Source organism: Danio rerio, chromosome 17 (genome assembly GCF_049306965.1).
Source record: "Danio rerio strain Tuebingen ecotype United States chromosome 17, GRCz12tu, whole genome shotgun sequence".
Lineage (NCBI taxonomy): Eukaryota > Metazoa > Chordata > Actinopteri > Cypriniformes > Danionidae > Danio > Danio rerio.
Window position 1 is genome coordinate 23,154,982 of NC_133192.1, and position 19,416 is coordinate 23,174,397.

Genomic DNA, 19,416 nt, shown 5'->3' on the forward strand with positions numbered 1-19,416 from the left:
CTGTAAACTGGTCTGTGAAAGGCAGAAACGTATCTTACATTACCCAGCTTTCATTTATGAGGAAAAAAAACTGCAAAGCATTCAGCGCATGAGGATGTCTTTCAATTTCTCCCTCTCTCTCTCTCTTTCTCTCTGATGTTGCCAGGGCAGTGATTGGGCGAGGAAAATGGCTGTTTGGTGTCTGATCCTGGCATGATAAGGGGTGGCAGAAGGTTTTCAGGTATTCAACGGCGAATGGCGCAAAGATGGTTTATGTCTCCGCTCTTTTATCCGCCGAGAAAAAAGAAAAGAATAGAGAGAGGGATGGGTAGATTTTTGGTGTGAGGGAAGAGAGGAGCTTCAGAGTAGTCAGTACTCAGAGCTCTATTAAAAGCATCAGCCTTGTTAAAACCAGTCAAAAGACAGGAAATCAGGCAGTGAAATGAAGCCTCTCGACCAATTATGGGATCTGAGTGGAACATCTTAGTGCTTTTTGTGTCTGGCATCACCAGTCTAGCTCTCTCTATCTCTCTCTCTCTCTCTCTCTCTCTCCCTGAGTCCTATAGGTGTGGAAGTGGTTCCTCCTGGCATCACTCTTTTTAATCATTCTTAATAAAACATACTACTGTAAATGTTATCTGCCTGCTTATCGTTAAAGATGCAAGATGTTAAGTCATTATGTTGGCATAATTGGCTGGATAGTTCATAGGAAGGCTGCTCTAAAAAGAAAGTCTTGTTATCGCTCTTCTTTAGCCTCTCTGTCTGTGGTAAATCTCACATCGCTCCATCTCAACAAAATTTGATTAGCTTTGTCTACACAGATGGCTTATTGGAAATACTTCAGATGAATCCACATTTCCTGCCATTCTCAAAAATAAAACAATAAATGAAATGTAAACAAATCAGATTTGGACGGATAACTTGAATTGTGGTCATCTTTTCAGCTCTTGACTTGTTTTGATTGAGGCAAAGATAATTTTGTTTCTTAGAAATCAAATCTAGAAAAACTATGAGCTTCACATTAAAATCATGAGAAACGTGAAGCAAACATTAAGCACTTGTTTTGTGGAACATTTTCATGTACAAAAAAAAAAACTGTCAAAAATTTTTCTAAAACCATGAATTTTGTGTTTTTTACATGTGATTTTATCTCGACGCTTGTGTGTGTGTTTCTAATAATGTGTGATGAACTCGGTATAAAAAGCTGTTCTTGTTTACTGAATGAAATTGTTTCAGTACAGACGATGGTTATTTGAACTTTAAAATTGTGCGGTAGGGAATGGTTCACTGAAAGGAATTGTTCATTTAAAAAAAAAATGAATATTTGCTGTACTAACTCTTTGGCTATTCAGGGATCAAGGTGGGGCCAAGCTCCAGCCCCCTGGGCTCTGCAATAGTTGGGATACTTTCAAATTGAACCAAAACAAATGATTACAATTGACAATGAAAATTCGGGAAATGCATCAAGCAGAACCTGTAAATTTAAAAACAAAACAAAACAAAAAACTCTGGCTATTCCAAATCTACCAGGATGTTTGTCTTCAATAGAACATTTTTTTTAAACTGGTCATTGCTGATCCTTAAAAGTCAAGGGCTTTCAGCACTTTCAGTGTCAAAACAACATAAACAGGCAGCACAAAATTAAAACCCCTATGGCTTCCTATAATAACTGTGAGGAGTTATTCAGGAGCTACAATTATTCATTTTGTATATGCTTTTGACACTCAAAATGCAAAGCCATTGACTTACATATTATGGAACTCATAGGACTACAGTTTAAACTAACTCTTTAACATTAAACTCTTTAATGTTCTACAGAAAAAGTGACATGCATATCTCATATAATTTAGCAACAATATTTCAAAAAACAATATAAAGGAAATTTAGGCATTTTTGTTAGAAATTAAACTAACACCATTTAAAAATTTTGTTGATTTTACAGCTGGCGTAAAGTAAAACAGATGGAATTTCCCTTTTTTAAAATCCCGTCTATGAATGGTGATAGCACTCTTAGCTTAGTTTAACATAGATCATTGATTCAGATCAGACCATTAGCATTTTGCTGAATAATGAGCTTGACAATACTGTCGTTGTATCATATACTGAGAAACATGTAATAATATTATGCAGCACCCGAAAATAGTCCCCTGCTAGTCAACTCGACCGCAGGTTGCACATGGAGCTCATATCGGTCATGTAAACTGCTGCCATGGTACAGCAGCAAAGTTCCTTGATTATTACTCTGGAATGAGATTATAGTTTCTTGCCATATCATAGCCTAGAAAATAACTGATCTGTCAGTCTTAGTACACAAAATAACTACAGAAAAGTCGAGCTTTAAAAAGCAATACTCTTTTGTCATTTTTGAAGAGATGCTAACAGTCTAATCCAATTCGATGATATATGCTAAGCTAAGCTAAAAGTGCTCCCGCCAGACCTAAAGATTTACTGAATGGATTTAATAATGGTTTAGAACTAAAGTACCCTCAATTTTTAAAGCCAGTCTTTTCTAGTTGATCTTTGCACATATTTTATGCATATCTTTGAAGTAAAACAGTTTTCAGTTCAAGTTGGAACTGCACCATTTTTTTCTTGATTTCAGCTGAGAAACTAAAGTGGCATTCAAAATTGAATTCTGACCTCTGACTTTCATCTTTGCACTTCCTCCTTTACGTCACCCTGTGTTCATCACTCACGTGCAGCATACTTTCAAAATCAAATGTTCAGAATCGCTCAACTGCATATCGCTATAAGCGTCGGGCCATAATGCTAACAAGAGTTTCATTTTCTCCACCAACAACATAATGCGCCTGGTGTCGAGGCACAGGGGATTTTAATGGCTCAGGCTTCTGTTTAATGTTAATGTCAACAATGACAAAGTTATTAGGAGTTGAGGGAGGTGTGTGCGCATAAGTGAGTGTGTGTTGCGTGCACGTTATGAATCTCTGACAGCTATTTGCAAGGTTAATGTAGCCGAAAAACAGCATCTATCCAAGCCTATCCTGCACCTCCCTTTCCCTCTTCTATGGCTTAACAGTTTCATTAGCCCTCTAGATACAACCTCCCCCCAGCATAACGTTGTCAAATGTGACGCGCATCAAATTATCAAAGAGGCCCGAGATCGATCAATATGCAACGCCGGTGTTGAGCTCCAGCGCTCCTGGCGTTCAGCGGCACAGAAATGGAGGCCGGTGTGTGTGTTTGGCCGCCTCTTTCTTCTCATTCGTCATTCGCGCGGCTGTAAAGAGAGTGTCGGAGCTGAAAGATCCATCAATAATGTGAGTAGAGCGACTGGAGCAGGACCTGGACTGTGTCAGATATATTAGACTTTTCCTTCATGCCTCCGTCATTCTGATTCATGACACGGCCAACTGATCAGCTACTAGACAAACACGCTGAATCTGGGGATTACATTAGTTAAACAAATACAGCGTATAATCAATGTTCTCCCTCCTTCCCTCATAACAAGAACATCTCAAATTTTGCTGAAGTACAGGAGCGGCTTGCTTGTAATGTGCTGGCGTACTCTCTCTCTCTATATATCTCCCACATAAACTGTTTACTTAAATCTGAATACTGTAAGTGCTCAAGCCAGTTAATGAATTAATAGTAATTAAGCTGTCTGTATTCCAGCTCTCTCCCACCATCTGTCACACTAAATTCATCTCAATGGAGTTTGCTTACATCGCTCTGCAATGAGATAAGACTGGATAAAAAAGGGATAGTTTACACATGAATTACAGATTGCTGTTCATTTATTCATGCCATTAAATATGGTGTATTATCCAGTAGAATGTTAGATTTTTAATACATGTGGCACCTGATGATAAATTTAAGGCTTTGTGAAGCAGAATGAGGTGCAAGAAATGAGTGGAACGGGCAAGAAATTTGTGGATGTTTCTTTCACGACAACAAATTCCTCATATGAAAACATATGTCCAATGAACCTCTTTCTGATTCTGGTCATGCTGATTCTGAAATTGAACGTTATTTACGACATTAATCAATTTAATTCACAATAGATACACAGTAAAACATGCTAAGTTCCACACAATTTCTTTATGTTGTCCCAACACAAATCAATGAAGTTAACTTAATCGTTTTTAGAAATTTATGTTGACTGAACATAAAGCAATTAAGCTTTTTCAAAAAAAAAAAAAAAACTTAAGAATTGTGTTTTTTCAGCTAATTTGAAAAGAGTAGTTTGAACAAGCCGCAAAAGTAATTTTTTGAGTGTAGAGTGATTTAATACAAATGAAAGGTCCACTGTCAGATTTTAGGGGTTTTCACACTTGTAGTTCAATTCTCTTGCTTTATTTGGTTTAGACCAAGAAAGAAAATGATGCATTTGGTGCTGATTCACTTTGTGTTTACACTTTCATTTTTGAGCCTGAAGCTAATGATGCTAAAAACAACCTTAATAATTAGATTTATATGTAAAATACTAAACTGTATCTTGATTAAATGATGAATTTCACAAGGAGTGCATGGGGGCAAAATGCACAAAATAAAAATGTTAAGGGGGAAAAGGGGTTACACTAAGTTTGTTCAAACTACTTATTTATAATAAGCTACAACACATTTTTTTGTGGTTTTATGGAGACAACTTAGTTGTTTATGTTCAATCCACTTAAATTAGTTAAAACCATTAGGCAACTTAATTTCTTCATGTTTTCTCAACACATCAATTGCATGGAACTTAGCGTTTTTTACCGTGTAGTCATAAAGTAGCTTACTCTTATAAAAATAAACCATTCAATTCAATTCATCTTTATTTCAATAGTGCTTTTAAAATGTAGATTGTGTCATATCAGCCTAACATAGAAGTTGTAGTAAATTGAAAATGTCAGTGCACTTTTCTGAGTTGAAGTTGAGTTGAAGTTGAGTTGAGTTGAGTTGAGTTTAGTTCAGTTCATTCATTCATTTTCTTTTCGGCTTAGTATCTTTATTGATTCTGGGTCGACACAGCGGAATGAACCGCCCACTTATCCATCACATGTTTTACGGAGCGGATGGCCTTCCAGCCACAAGCCATCACTGGGAAACATCCACACACACTCATTTACACACACACATACACTACAGACAATTTAGCCTACCCAATTTACCTATACCACATGTCTTTGCACTTGTGGAGAACATGCAAACTCCACAGAGAAACGCCAACTGACCCAGCCGAGGCCCAAACCTTCTTGCTGTGAGGAGAACGTACTACCCACTGCGCCACCGCGTCTCTAGTTCAGTTCAGTGTGGTTAAATTTTCACTGCTGAAAGTCCAAACACTGAAGAGCAAATCCACTGATGCGCAGCTTCACTAGTCCCAAACCAAGCAAGCCAGTGGCGACAATGGCGAGGAACAAAACTTCAACAATTGAAGAAAGTGAAGGAAAAAACATCGAGAGAAACCAGGCTCAGCTGGCACGACCATTTCTCCTCTGGCCAAACTACAAGAGGTTATAGGCCTATGAGCATTTTAGTGAGAAATTGAAACCGAAATAAATTTAATTTAACTTCGAGATTTTCTTCAATGGTTTCAAAATGGTGTCAATTATATGCGTTTTGTCCTCTAAAATATTAACTTTAGCTTTTTGTAATAGCATAAACAAGTTAGCTATTTTATCAAGGTATTTTGATAGAATATTGAATTAATTAATTGTCAATTCATTATTAAGGGAAAACAATTAATTAATTGACATTTTTAAATACAAATATTGACTGATAGCAATCTAAAGACAAATGAAAGAAATAAAATATGACATTTAAAGGAAATAATGCACAACAAAAGCAGGAGATTATGTTTTATTAAACTCTGTTATAAAAAAGGAGGTTATGTATTAAGGATTTTTCTTTTTTTCTTCATTCATTTACAGGCTCTTCATATACTTTTCTCCTTTGTTTTTTATCTTCCTAACCAGTGTTTCTTTTTCTATTTTCTCTGTCAGTCTCTATTGCCTCTACCTGTGTCCTGATTTCTCTGCCCCCTGACTGAACTTATAGGCTTTAGTTGAAACAGTTATCAAGATAATGCCTGCTTGTATTCTTTTTTAAATCATCCTAACCTTTTCTCCTTTTTTTTTTTTAAATACAGCATTTAAAAAAAACAGCTGTTGATCACAATGTATGTTGTTCCATGTCTGCTAAAACAAGCTTCTTCAATGAGCAAAATAATTGCTGCCATTTCTGGTGGGAGCACAGATACATTATCGACTTTCTGCTAAAATCCTTTAGCAGTAAATATTGGCAAGCAGCATTCATTAAACAGAAGTGCTATGGGCCATATTGCGAAATGTGAATCAACCATTACCTTGAATTACTCTGATTAGCTAGGCAATTATTTCTCTTTGCTAAACTGTAGATTCAATCCACTGCAATTACAGATCAGCGAGCAGCAAAATCTGCCAGATTGTGTGTGCTTTTGTGTGTGCGCCTGCTTGTGTGTTTCTTTTGGACCATTGTGTGTGTGTATGAAGGCCCACACTATATATGTAATGTTTTTTCTTTTTCTACTTGTATTGATTAGGAGGTAGCTGGAATAATCATGAAAAGACATAAAAGTAACATTAGCTCAAAAAATGTCCTCTCAGCGTGTGTCAGCATATCTCTGGAAGTGCTTATTACAGGACAACAGGCTATTGATTTGAGTTCCCGATCACCACAACGGGCCAGTAACAATGGATCAGTCATTGCCACCTCTTTTTGGACATTTATTTACACAAATGATGGTTAATTCAGCTCAAAATTTAAATCTGTCACTGTTTACTCATCCTTTTGTCATTTTAAAGCCATAAGACTCTTGCATCTTTGGACAATCGTTGAAAGTCTGTTCACTCTAAACACAAATCATGTGAACCAAGCGATTAAATCCAAATCAAGATTTTAGGGATGTTCACACTTTCATTCTCTTGGTTCAAGGGCATATCGTACATCATAATGTGTTCAATGTCAATCTTTAAATATTTTATTTAGTGGCTAATTTGTATGAATGTTTACAATCTGTTAGGTCTGGGTGGGTGGTATTAAATCATATATCATTACAGCTGAATAAATTGCATACCCCAATGTATTTATTCCCATGTATGTTGGGACATGTAAATTAGAGGGTGTGGCTAACTCACATGCAGTGTGTGTGTAAGTCTAAGAAAGTATGTGCCTCTGAAACTGAGGCCTATATGATATGCATCCCTATGGTAGCCAATATGATACATTAAATATACAGTCGAAGTCAGAATTATTAGCACCCCTGAATGATTAGCCCCTCTGTTTATTTTTCCCCTAATTTCTGTTAAACAAAGAGAAGATTTTTTCAACACATTTCTAAACATATTAGTTTTAATAACTCATTTCTAATAACTGATTTATTATATCATTGCAATGATGCTAGTAAATAATATTTGACTACATATTTTTCCAGACACTTCTGTACAGCTTAAAGTCACATTTAAAGGCTTAACTATGTTAATTAGGTTAACTAGGGAGGTTGGGGTAATTAGGGAAGTTATGATATAACGATGGGTTGTTCTGTAGACTACAGAAAAGAAATTAGCTTACAGGGGCTAATAATTTTGACCTTTAAATGGTTTTTAAAAAAATAAGCTGCTTTTATTTTAGCCGAAATAAAACAAATAAGACTTTCTTCTGAAAAAAAATCTTACCAGACATACTTTGAAAAACTTGCTCTGTTAAACATCATTTGGGAAATATTTAAAGAAGAAAAAAAATTCAAAGGGGGGCTAATAATTCTGACTTCAACTGTAGGTATGAAGCAGCTACCAATACAATGCGATCTGATTCACCCCTGTTACAATGTATGTTTTATTTGTGATTATTTTACAATGTGATTAAATGCAGTAAGTTGCAATAAATAAACAAAAACATTTATTTTGTTTTATTTCTTTAATGGTCAGGTTAAGCCAACACTTCTAACACTCACTAACAGGAAAGCTGTGATATTACCTGTTGCTTTTCTTACAGAGGCTACTATTATAGCCTTGCAGATTTTCTGTTTGGTTGTATGACAGTTTTACCTTTATAGTTTGGTGAACATTAAGCAGATCATTAGAACATTACAATCTAAAATGCTCTTAAAAGCATTAAATCAGTAGAAGTTAAAAACAGTAAATAGATAAGAAAATAAATAAATAAAAAATAGAATAAAATTTGCAATGAGTTATAATCAAAACTAAGAAAAAGCATTTGACGAGTTAAGATTCAAAAACCAGTAAATGCCATCTAAAATCTTCCTCTAAAATGAGCATTTTTTTATCAGGCTGTGTGTTCAGTAATATCTCTTTTATGGCAAAGAATAAGTCTTTTTCCTGTTCTTTGAAGTTAGATATCTCAACATAAACAAAGGAGGTTGAGAAAAATGTTCATTTTCTATGGAAATTCTATATGGCACTTTTTTTTTTTTTTTGCATCTGAACTCTTCATTTGAGCTCTTACATTTCACAACTTACTTTTTTGTTTACTCAATTCAATACCGCCTTTACAGTGCTACTATCTAATATATGTGTAGGTTTCGATTTCTACACAATGCTCATTTAATATCAACAACAAATGGTTTAGCAAAATAGATATTTTACACAGAATTATTGTACTATTATTCAATTGCCCTGCAGCAGCGTTCATTCACTCACTCACACCTTGCAGTCTATGCTCCTGACATTCAAATATTTATGTTTGCATGACTATCTAACATTTACAGAAAACCTATGAAATGTCTTAAAAAGAACATTAAACAGCACAAATATTTTCTCCATTTGCTATGGTGGATCAGTTGATTGATGATCGACATTAAGGATTAATCCCAGCTTCTCCTCAGGTCTCCATAGTGTTGTGATACTGTACATCACACAGCAGCATTGATGACAGAATGCACTTGAGAAACCATTTAGATTAGAGAAATCAATCTACATTTAAAATATTGATCACAGATTATTGCTTACTTATAAACAACAAATGTATACTGTATTATGTTGTGAATGATGCATGACCATTTACTTGTCAGCTTGTATCTGACACACACTTTTAAAATCAATGCTTCATATATGTAACTTTTTTTAACAGATGCATTAACGAGTGAATTTAGGGAATCTTCACATCTGCAAGACGCTGCACATAAGACTGAGGAAAGTTCTGACTGAAGTGCACGGAGATCAGGTCAGTAGTCTGATAAAGATTAACTGTGCTGGATTATTGACTCGATACTGTGAATGTAGAATAACTCTGTGTACAATACAACCTTAGACTGGGAACGTGAAAAAAAAACACACACAACATGAAGTTATGTCATAAAATGCTTATTCTTGTTTAATATTTTGGTCAGAATATATGAAAAAGGATTCACTTATTGACTGTGACACTGTCATGGAAATCTGCTACAACTTCAGTCAAATAAGGGTTAGAGCAAAGCAAAAAAGTAGTTTATTACTACATTACTACGTTTATTATTATTACACACACACAGAATTAAAGTGTAAAAGACTGTCTCAGTCTTTTCAAGAGACTGTTTATAGAGACAAGAGACAAGTTTATACTGATGAAAGATATACCACATTTCTGGTTGGTTAAAAAAAAAGTCTTGTGGTTTTTGAACTCCTCACTAGGAGTGCTACAATGTATCCTGCTTTGGCTTTGGTTTTGGCCAATACCAAACTGTTTTTCTCTACATTCTACAAAACATGTTGTGAACTTAATTCAGTGTGTGCTCTAATAATACTTATTCTAAGAAGATAACACTTGGATAAAAAAAATCTTAAATTAATTTAAATCTAGGGCCATTTTAGTGTTCAAGAATGCTTTACAATAGTAAATTTAACAGTAGGAGAACCAGTACATAATACAAGAATACATAAAAAGAAATAAAAAGGCAAGGAAACAAATAGAACTATTTATAGAATTATACTTAATTATTGTACCAGTTTTTGTTATTTTTTGGAATAATCTATTTAAATATATTAATTTAAATATATTACATTATCTACTGTATGTAAATAGGAAATAAAATGACTTGAAATAGAAATTTGGTCATACTGCCCAACCCAGCAGTCTATTACAGGGGTCACCAATCTCGTTCCTGGAGGTCTGCTGCATGCCCTGCCGGGTTTAGCTCCAACTTGCCTCAACACACCTGCCTGGGTGTTTCAAGTATACCTAGAAAGACCTTGATTATCTTGTTCAGGTGAGTTTAATTTAGGGTTGGAGCTAAAATCTGCTGGACACCGGACCTCCAGGAACAAGTTTGGTGATCCCTGATCTACAATAAGAAAAAAAAAATTCTGGTTCAATCATAATCTTGTCACATCATGTTCTGTTTTTGGTTTATTTAGATGTTTTTGGTCGAAGGCTCATATTTGTAGCTTGGTTTGGTGTGCACCAATGTTTGTATTGCAGCATTTAATATTCATGTTGTGAATATATGCATTGTATCACTCTAGATTACTTGCAGGATGTGCTTTGCTTCACTCACACAATGATTTTATTTAAACTCTTCAAACACATCAACATAATCATTACTTTTTGCCACTTTTTCCATCAACTACCATGGTGGGGAAAGCTACTATTTTTACTCTGTAACTGTAGTTCTAAATAGACAGAAAAGCCAACAGATACATGTCTGGGTTTACAGCACCATCAAGAGGTGCACACAACTGCTCCTGACTCGCTTCTTCTGTCTAGAATGCAAATGTGTGCTAACTTTGCCTAATGTTGATGCTAACCAGTTTATAATACTTATATTTCCATATGTAGTACTCATTTATAGTTCTCATATTTCCATCACGTATCAGGTAGTCCAACTTCATCACTAACTTCTTTCCAAGCTGTCACCATTTAGTAAGTCTTTTTTTTTTTTTTTTTTTTTTTTTTTTAGGAATTTTATGCAGACAGCTACAATAATACTTTCCTCAATTGTATGATACAGGACATGTCAAAAAGCTCTTTGCTGATTGGCTTAATTAATATTGCATCATGCAAATTTTATGCTCAAATTAAATTATGAGTAAATGTTTTTACTCAACTGATGTGGAAATTGCATATTACATATGCAATATATATTTCATGTATATTTCAATTATTGCATGACCAATTTGTGTTATTTGTTACACTGTGCAAAAGTGTTCATTTGCATATATACAGACTGTAATCTGCTCACTGTTTTGGTGTGAACACTATTATTCAACTGATTAGAACAACTATACTGTAAGAGCCATAATTGGATTTAATATACATTCACTGGCCACTTTATTAGGTACACCTTACTTGTTCCAGGTTGGACCCCATTTGCCTTCAGAACTGCCTTAATCCTTTGTGGCATAGATTTAACAAGGTTCTGGAAATATTACTTAGAGATTTTGGTCCATAATGACATGATAGCATCACGCAGTTGCTGTAGATTTGCTCGGTTGGTACTAATAGGCCCAAAGTGTGCCAATAAAAAAATCCCCCACATCATTACACCACCACCAGCAGCTTTAACTATTGATATAGACAGGATGGATTCATGCTTTGACGTTGTTAGCGCCAAATTCTGACCCTACCATCCCAGTGTCACAGCAGAAATTGAGACTCATTATTTTCCAATCTTTTATTGTACAATTTTGCTGAGCCTGTGCAAATTGTACCCTCAGTTTCCTTTTCTTATCTTACAAAATGGCACCCGGTGTGGTTTTCTGCTGCTGTAGCCAATCCGCCTCAAGGTTCTACATGTTGTGCATTCACAGATGCTCTTCTGCATACCTCGGTTGTAACGAGTGGTTATTTGAGTTACTGTTGCCTTTTTATCAGCCAGAATCCATTCTCCTCTGACCTCTGGCATCAACAAGGCATTTGCGCCCACAGAACTGCCGCTCACTGGATATTTTTTTCTTTTTGGGACCATTCTCTGTAAACCCTAGAGATGGTTGTGCATGAAATTCCCAGTTGATCAGCATTTTCTGAAATACTCAGACCAGCCTGTCTGGCACCAATAACTACGCCACGTTTAAAGTTACTTAATTCACCTTTCTTCCCCATTCTGTTGCTTAGTTTGAACTGCACCAGATGGTCGTGACCACGTCTACATGCCTAAATTTATCAATAGTGCTCAATTTTATATACAGTTTACACATGTTGATATGTTTAGTTTTGTACATTTGTTGATTTCACTCATTTTTTTGGACTGTTTTAAGTTATATCACTAGATGAGAAAGAAAGAAAGAAAGAAAGAAAGAAAGTTTATTGTTATGCTGCATGATAACTCAATAAACATCTTTAAATGGAAAGAAACCAGAGTTAATTTATTGGCCAACTGATTTTATGAAATTCTGATAGTACACATACCATAGTTAATTTTAATCAAACCAAACCTGTCAATCAGACCTACAATTTACGCTTTAATCAGTCTTTACATTACTTAAATTTGGTCATAGAAACTTGCTTGACTAACAAGAATCAATGTGGTTAGCTTGTCACATTTCAGCTTTTGAAGCCAATGAGATTTGTTTTAGCATGTCAATCAGGTATTGAGCTTTATGTTTACTGATCAATATGTATTTAGGAATATCTGTTCATCATATACATTGACTTACACTAATTTTTTTCTTAACCTCTCAAGTATGCGCTCATCTTGTCAGGTGTAATAAGTGATCATCTAGCAGGAGTAAAGCATATAAGGTGTTTGATTTCATGGCAGAAAGGGAAAGCAAGTAACTATATCAAGGGCAACATGTTCCTATTATGTCCATTATGATAGAGGACAAGTGGAACTTCTGAAGCATTCTTAAAGCAAACGGGTGGCGTGAGAACTTCTTAATGACCTATGGAGAAGTGACATCCAAGACTCATGAGATCAAGCTGATCCCAAAAAAGGACAGAAGGTGCATGTATGATTTTACAGAGTGCGATGAGATCACACCACATCATCCATGACCTACATGGTTGGGAAATACCTGGATATTATTTTAGAAAGCATCTTCAAAATGAAGGCTACGATTAGCCTGTGAAATAAAATAGTGGTAATTGAACGTCCAAGTGGAGCTTGCTCTTTTAATCCTGTCAATCACAACACAATGGCATTTAAACAGTCGTTTTCAGTGACAGCTATACTTAGAATAGTTGGATTTTAATGCTTATAGTAAAGTAAGTAGGTCAAGAAATCATAACTGTAATTTTGAAAAGTAGTAAGTAGTAGTAAGAAATAATGTGTATTTATATAGTGCAGTTATTGTGTATGGCCATACACCCAAAGCGCTTCAAAACCATGAGGGGGGTCTCCCCACTTCATCACCAGTGTGCAGCATCCACTTGGATGATGCGACGGCAGCCACAGGACAAAAGTGCCAGTGCCCTCACGGCACACCAGCTACTGGTGGAGTGGAGAGACAATAGCCCCTTTCACACATACAGACCTTTCCGGAAAATTACCGGCAATTTTCCGGAAAGGTTGTATGTGTGGACAGGTCCTTTTTGAAAATACCGGTAAATTCGTTCTGACTATTTTCCGAATGCTGCGCTGTGTGAACGCAGAACGAAGATTTCCGGAATAAGCCTTTGCACGTCTAGAACGTGCTGACGTAAGACTTCTGCTTTAGCCAATCACAACAGTCAGACGCATTTACGTCCGCGCGGTTTGTGAGAATAAAAGCCTTTGAATATTTTTCCAGACACATTTAGCTGCTAGAAGTTAGTCAGATAATGTTCATATGTTCTTCTTAATGCCAACTGTGCAAATAATCATCGATAAGATGCTTATGATAAGCCGTTGTTTGTTTACCTTCAAGCTTTGCGTGTGCCCATGAAACAGCCTGTGAGTGCCTGCACACGCACATATTATGAACATCTCGACATGCGAATATGATCCTGGGAAAGTTGTTTACAATATTGATCATCAAAAGAGTTTGTAATTTAGTCAAATGTTTACAAATACAAGCGCAGCCGTTTAAAGCTCATTTGTGGTGAATGATGTCAGAATTTACCGGTATTTTGGAATGGATGTGTGAATGCTCTTTTCCGGAAAATTTCCGTAACGTCCTCGCCTGTGTGAACAGCGCTTTTTTGTATATACCGGTAAAGTCGTTCTGTAAATTTTCCGGATATTTACCGGTATCACTGTGTGAAAGGGGCTAATGATAGAGCCAATTTGGGGATGGGGATGATTGGGAGGCCATAATCGTAAACCTTGATTTAACAAGATGAAAAGAAGAATAAAGTTGATTAAAATCAGCTCATGCTCATTGGAAATACATGCCTCAGCCTACAATTTTTGCAAATTGTAAAATGCATTGCTCTTGGTACATGTTTTTGTTTGTTTCAGATGACATTCACTAGAGGGCGCTGTCTACATTTTTACAAATCTGAAATACAACACTTGGGGTACGTTTTGTTGTATGTTTCAGATACGCATCCTCTTTATGTCCACAATAAAATCGTGCTTTGGTATAGAACAACTAGACTAGCAAACTACTGGCTTAAACCATTCTCTAAACCCTAGAGTTTTCAAAAGGAAGCATAAGTAAAGTGCGCTGCGACCATGTTTTACCTTTATTTTACATTGCTTTTATCTCTTTTATTTAACCACCGGAATCGACTTGAGAACTCTGCATTGGAAGTATAACATCATAAAAAGTGAGCTACTGAGCAAACTGACAACGCTGGAAAAGATGTTTATATGGAAATAAATAGATAAGGCAAATATATTCGATAACAAATTGTAAGCACCAATAAGTCATTTTTTGGTTATTTATTTGTTGTTGTGCAAAAAACTGCATAAAAATATTCTTTGATTAACTAAAAACGGTCTTGTTTCTTATAAAAATCATTGGTGTGAAAAGGAACAAAAATTTTGGCATCATACTTGCCTGTAGCATTCATTTTACCTATAAAAACTGCATGCTTAGTAAATTTTTGGGTATTTTGTGCATTTCCAATTAGGCTGTATTGATTAAAACAATCTTTTATCATTGGCCTGACAGGCTTATTTGAAATTTCTGAAAAAAGCTTTATTAAAGTTGTTTTATTATTGCGTATTAGAAACAACATCTAATTTCCTAGATTGCATTGTGTTACCAATTATAATGTATTACAATTCTGTCATTTAAAATTAGCTTCTAGTGATGTCAATTTTGACATAAATACTTACTGAAAAAGGAGTCGATTCTTCAACTAAGAATTTAACCCAACCCTCTGAAAACAGAAATAGAGACGTATCACTGAGCTAAAGTAGATAGAAGGAAGGCAGGAGATTGGCAGGCGTAATAGGCCCTTTTCAAATGCAGTGTTTTAAACGCACGCTGGACAGTGGCCCTCGGCTGTTATGTCTTCTGTCAGAGATACAGTGTTTGAAGAGCAGGAGCCCACAAGACATGAGGCCACTGTGAGCCTCTGTTCAGTGTTCTTTCAGCTGTCAACTGTCAGAGACATTTGAGAAAACCATTCAGTTTGGCGCTCCACATCAAGCATGCACTCTTAGAAATAAGCGTTCTTTACTAGCAGCAATCATTCAATGAAGAATCTTTAACATCCAGCAATCTTTTTAATCCACAAAAGGTTCTTTAGACTTAAAAAAGATTAAGTAATTAAATGTTTTTTTTAAATATCTTAAAGTGATTAATTTTGAAAACCCCATTTTTGGCTCATCCTTGAAGGGTTGTGATGATATATAGACTGTATTGTTTACTTTTGAAAAGAAATATTTTCGGGGATAAAAAAAATAAAAGCACACTGTTCTTTTAAATAAAACTTTTATTTAATTTCTTAGCACAAATTATTTTAGCTGAAAGTAAATTCCAAAGCATTAAATTATAAAGCATAATAATATATAATAATAATTTCTAGGATCATCCATGTGGATGTCATATACACTGTATTGGTTTAGATTGGCCATATATGTCTTTAAATACTATTATTATTATTATTACTATTATATTAATAATAATGAAGATTGTAATAATAATAATATTAATAATAATAATAATAATAACAAAATAAAAGCACAAATTTTAGTCTGGCTATGCACTGAAAAAATGCTTTCTGCAAAATTGTTGCAAACAACTTATATGGATTAAATTTAAACTAACAAATTCAATTTAATTTACTTTGTGTTTAAAGTCAGCTCAAATAAATTTGTCTACAACCACTTACCTTAAAAAGAGAAGTAAATCTTAGGAATCATCTTTGAATAATTTCTTACAGTAAAATTGGGTCTGACATGCCATGTTTTTTAAAAATTAATATGTGTATATAGTTTTAATTCATTAATTTTAGTGTAGACAAAGAACATTTAATTTAATTTATTGGTAGAAATAAATTAAGCTGAAATTAAGTTTAAAAGCGTTAAATTGTAAAGTATAATAATAGTTTCTGGGATCGTCCATGTCACATACACTGTATTGGTTTAAATTTGCAATATATTTCTTCAAATACTGTTAATAACAACAACAACAACAATAATAATGGTAATAAATAAATAAATAAATAAATAAATAAATAAATAAATAAATAAATAAATAAATAAATAAGGACAAATTTAAGTATGGCTATACAATAAAATAAAATTCATATAAATTCAACCCAAATGAATTGTGTACAACCACTTAACTTAAAAAAATGTGTAAGTCCAAGGAATCATGTTTTAATCATTTTTTATCAGTGTAACTATTTTTTGTTTACCTTTTAAATGAAGCATTTAAAAAAAAAGAAACGTTATTTTGGTTCTAAAAAGTATTTGTGTGTGTAGTTTTAATTTGAATGTTAATTTCTGGGATGTTTTATTGGTTTTAGCTTGCTATTAGGGGCAAATGTTTTGAGTTCAAAAAACACACAGAACAAATCCCAGAGTCATACAGGCTGGAAAGTTCTTTTTTTTGTTGTTTTTTTTTTGTTTTGTTTTGAAAACAACCCCATCATTAACTTCTTAAGCACTGACCTCCTCAAGGCTAAACACATCCCATTCCCTTCTTGTGTGTGTGCTAGTGTTTTAGCCCCTGTGGAGAGCAGACTAGCAATAACCCAGAAGCCTAATAAAGCTTGTAATGGATCTGAAGGGTTTGTTCTCTCTTTCTTTCTTGTTCATCATCTCTCTCTACAGTCTAATCTGCCCAGGGCTTCTTCGACAGCGAGCGCGTAACTCAACACTCTCAGATTCACTGCATTAGTTCTGCTTAGCTAACCGTGAATGCTAATTGCAGGAAGGACAGAATTGCTACCTTTCCCTCCCTCGTTTTCCTCCCCTCTCTTTTTTCTGTTAAGGCCCTTTCTATTCATTCATTCGTGGGGAGTTTGAGGGCGGTGTGCAGTTTTTTAGTGTGGATCGGCGGGTTTGACAGTCGCAGGAATATGATTTGATATGTGAGAAGTGTCACCGGCGAGCTGTAAATTCTGCCCGTAGCAATCGGTGACAGGTGATGACATCGTAAAGACTTGACCAATCACTCAGCGCACCGTCGGCTCTAATCCTCCATAAAGCCTTCAGATCTGCTCGTCGTTTCTTTCAGATCTCTTTCTTGTGGATGTGGATCTGCTGCTTTCTCTCAGTGGCTTCAAGCCTCATGAAGATTTTTTTTTTTTGGGTTAATGGCTGCGGGTGACTTTGGCAAAGCTGAGGCTGAACTGTGCTGTGCTTCAGTGATGTCATGATTAAAAAAGAAATTTAAGCTTAACTCTTTTTGTTTCAACCTTTCAAAATGAAAACACTTAACTTAGAAGTTTCTAGTATTTTTAATGAGGAAACTGCATATAATGTTGAATTAAATGTGACTGTTTAAGTAAAACAAAGCATTGGATTTTTAAAACATGTTTTTTAAAAGTATTTTTCAGTTAAAAAATAGTTTTACTGCCTCCTTCTGCTCTGTAGATTTTATTGAGATTATTAAAGAAAACTAATTTAATAAAAGCAGTTTTACTTTAAAGTTTTTGTATGAAAAATAATGTTCATAAAAACAAAACATTTTGTCAACTTTGGACTCTTAATTTGACAATTTTTCTCTCTAAATAATTGTTAGAAATAAGAACAAGCAGGACCTTTGTAAAACTTTAAAGCGTATGTTTTTATTTACATAAAATGTAGTTGATTTTTTTTTATCTAAATATATACACTTGTATACTTTAGAAATAAAATGTCAAATTAAAGTGAAACCTTTGGACAATTTTGGACAAAGTTATTGGGACTAACTGCACTTTAATTTGATATTTTGTAACTAATTATATAGTGAGAGACAGGGACCTTTTTGTTTTGTCAAAAGATTAAGACTTGAAATTCACAAGTGTATTTGGATCACAATATTACTTCACATACACCAACATTTTACGTCCAAACTAGGGCTGAACAATATCGTTTTGAGCATCAATATCACAATGTTTGTATCTGCAACAGTCATATCGCAGGATTAGATTATTTATTAAAGATTAAATGATAATGGTATTATTAATCTTTGATATTTTTTTATTATTTATATAACAATGACCATGTTATTTTACATTAGATTTTTGTACATAAATACTGTCAGACTCCTTGGAAAACCAAAAACACTATTTGTTTATTTGTTTATTATGTAATTATTTATTTGTACTAGTAATTTATTATAATTTATGCAGATGGACTGCATAGAAAAAAGACTTGATCATTCCAGTCGATCTAAATTAATGAAATATTCCCAAATAGAGTTGTTCAAATCATCTTATGTAATTTAGTTCATATCACAATAAATTTATTGCGGCAAATCAAAATAGCGCAATGTCAGATTTTTCCAATATCATACAACCCTAGTCAAAATATATTTTGTCTTTTTTTATCTTTATTTTTTTATTATTAATCCTCGGTTATTTTAATACATACCAATACAGTCTCAGCTATACAGTAGGAAATAATAGGAAACAAGTAAACAGAATAATACAGTCAGGCTAGAAGCTAAAATATTCACTATAGAAAAGAAAATCAGGAGAAATTATTAATGTTATACCAAAAAGCTGTCCATAGCTGCCAAAAGTCATCAGACTTTTGATGTATGTCATAGGGGAGCTTCTCGAGTAGAATACATTAAGACAACCACATTTAAAAAGAGGGAACTTTAGGAGATGACCACAATAAAAGTATACATTTCTTTGCCTCATTACCAAGATTAAAAAACAAATGCTTGGTGGGGGGGTCCAACACATTCTCTACTCCACAATATAACAAATAAATATATATATCTTAATATAAAATCTACACAATATATTTGTTTTCTATCATTTAAAACCTGGCAAGCATCTTGTATGAAACTCTTTTGTGTGAAAATGGTTGGTTTGTTTCTTTGAAATAAAACTGAAAAGTTAGATATTTACTATATAATACAATGTTATCCTTTTTTAAAAAAGTGACTCTTGGGTCGACTTTGTGTTATATATATATATATATATATATATATATATATATATATATATATATATATATATATATATATATATATATATATATATATATAT

The 19,416-nt window shown here is 34.2% G+C and overlaps 1 protein-coding gene across 18 annotated transcripts in view; it reads left to right on the plus strand.

Annotated features, from left to right (window-relative positions):
• ikzf5 (IKAROS family zinc finger 5) overlaps positions 1 to 19,416 on the plus strand; it is a 260,811-nt gene that overhangs the window by 189,518 nt on the left and 51,877 nt on the right. For 13 of the 18 annotated variants that reach the window (XM_073927087.1, XM_073927095.1, XM_073927081.1 and 10 more), the window contains one exon: positions 9,046 to 9,138. The exons of 3 other annotated variants lie outside the window; for them this stretch is intronic. The gene's annotated coding sequence lies outside the window, so the exon portion shown is untranslated. Of the gene's footprint in view, positions 1 to 2,707; positions 3,258 to 9,045; positions 9,139 to 19,416 lie in introns of those variants that run through there. 2 more of the 18 variants (XM_073927090.1, XM_073927101.1) reach the window with 2 other exon arrangements.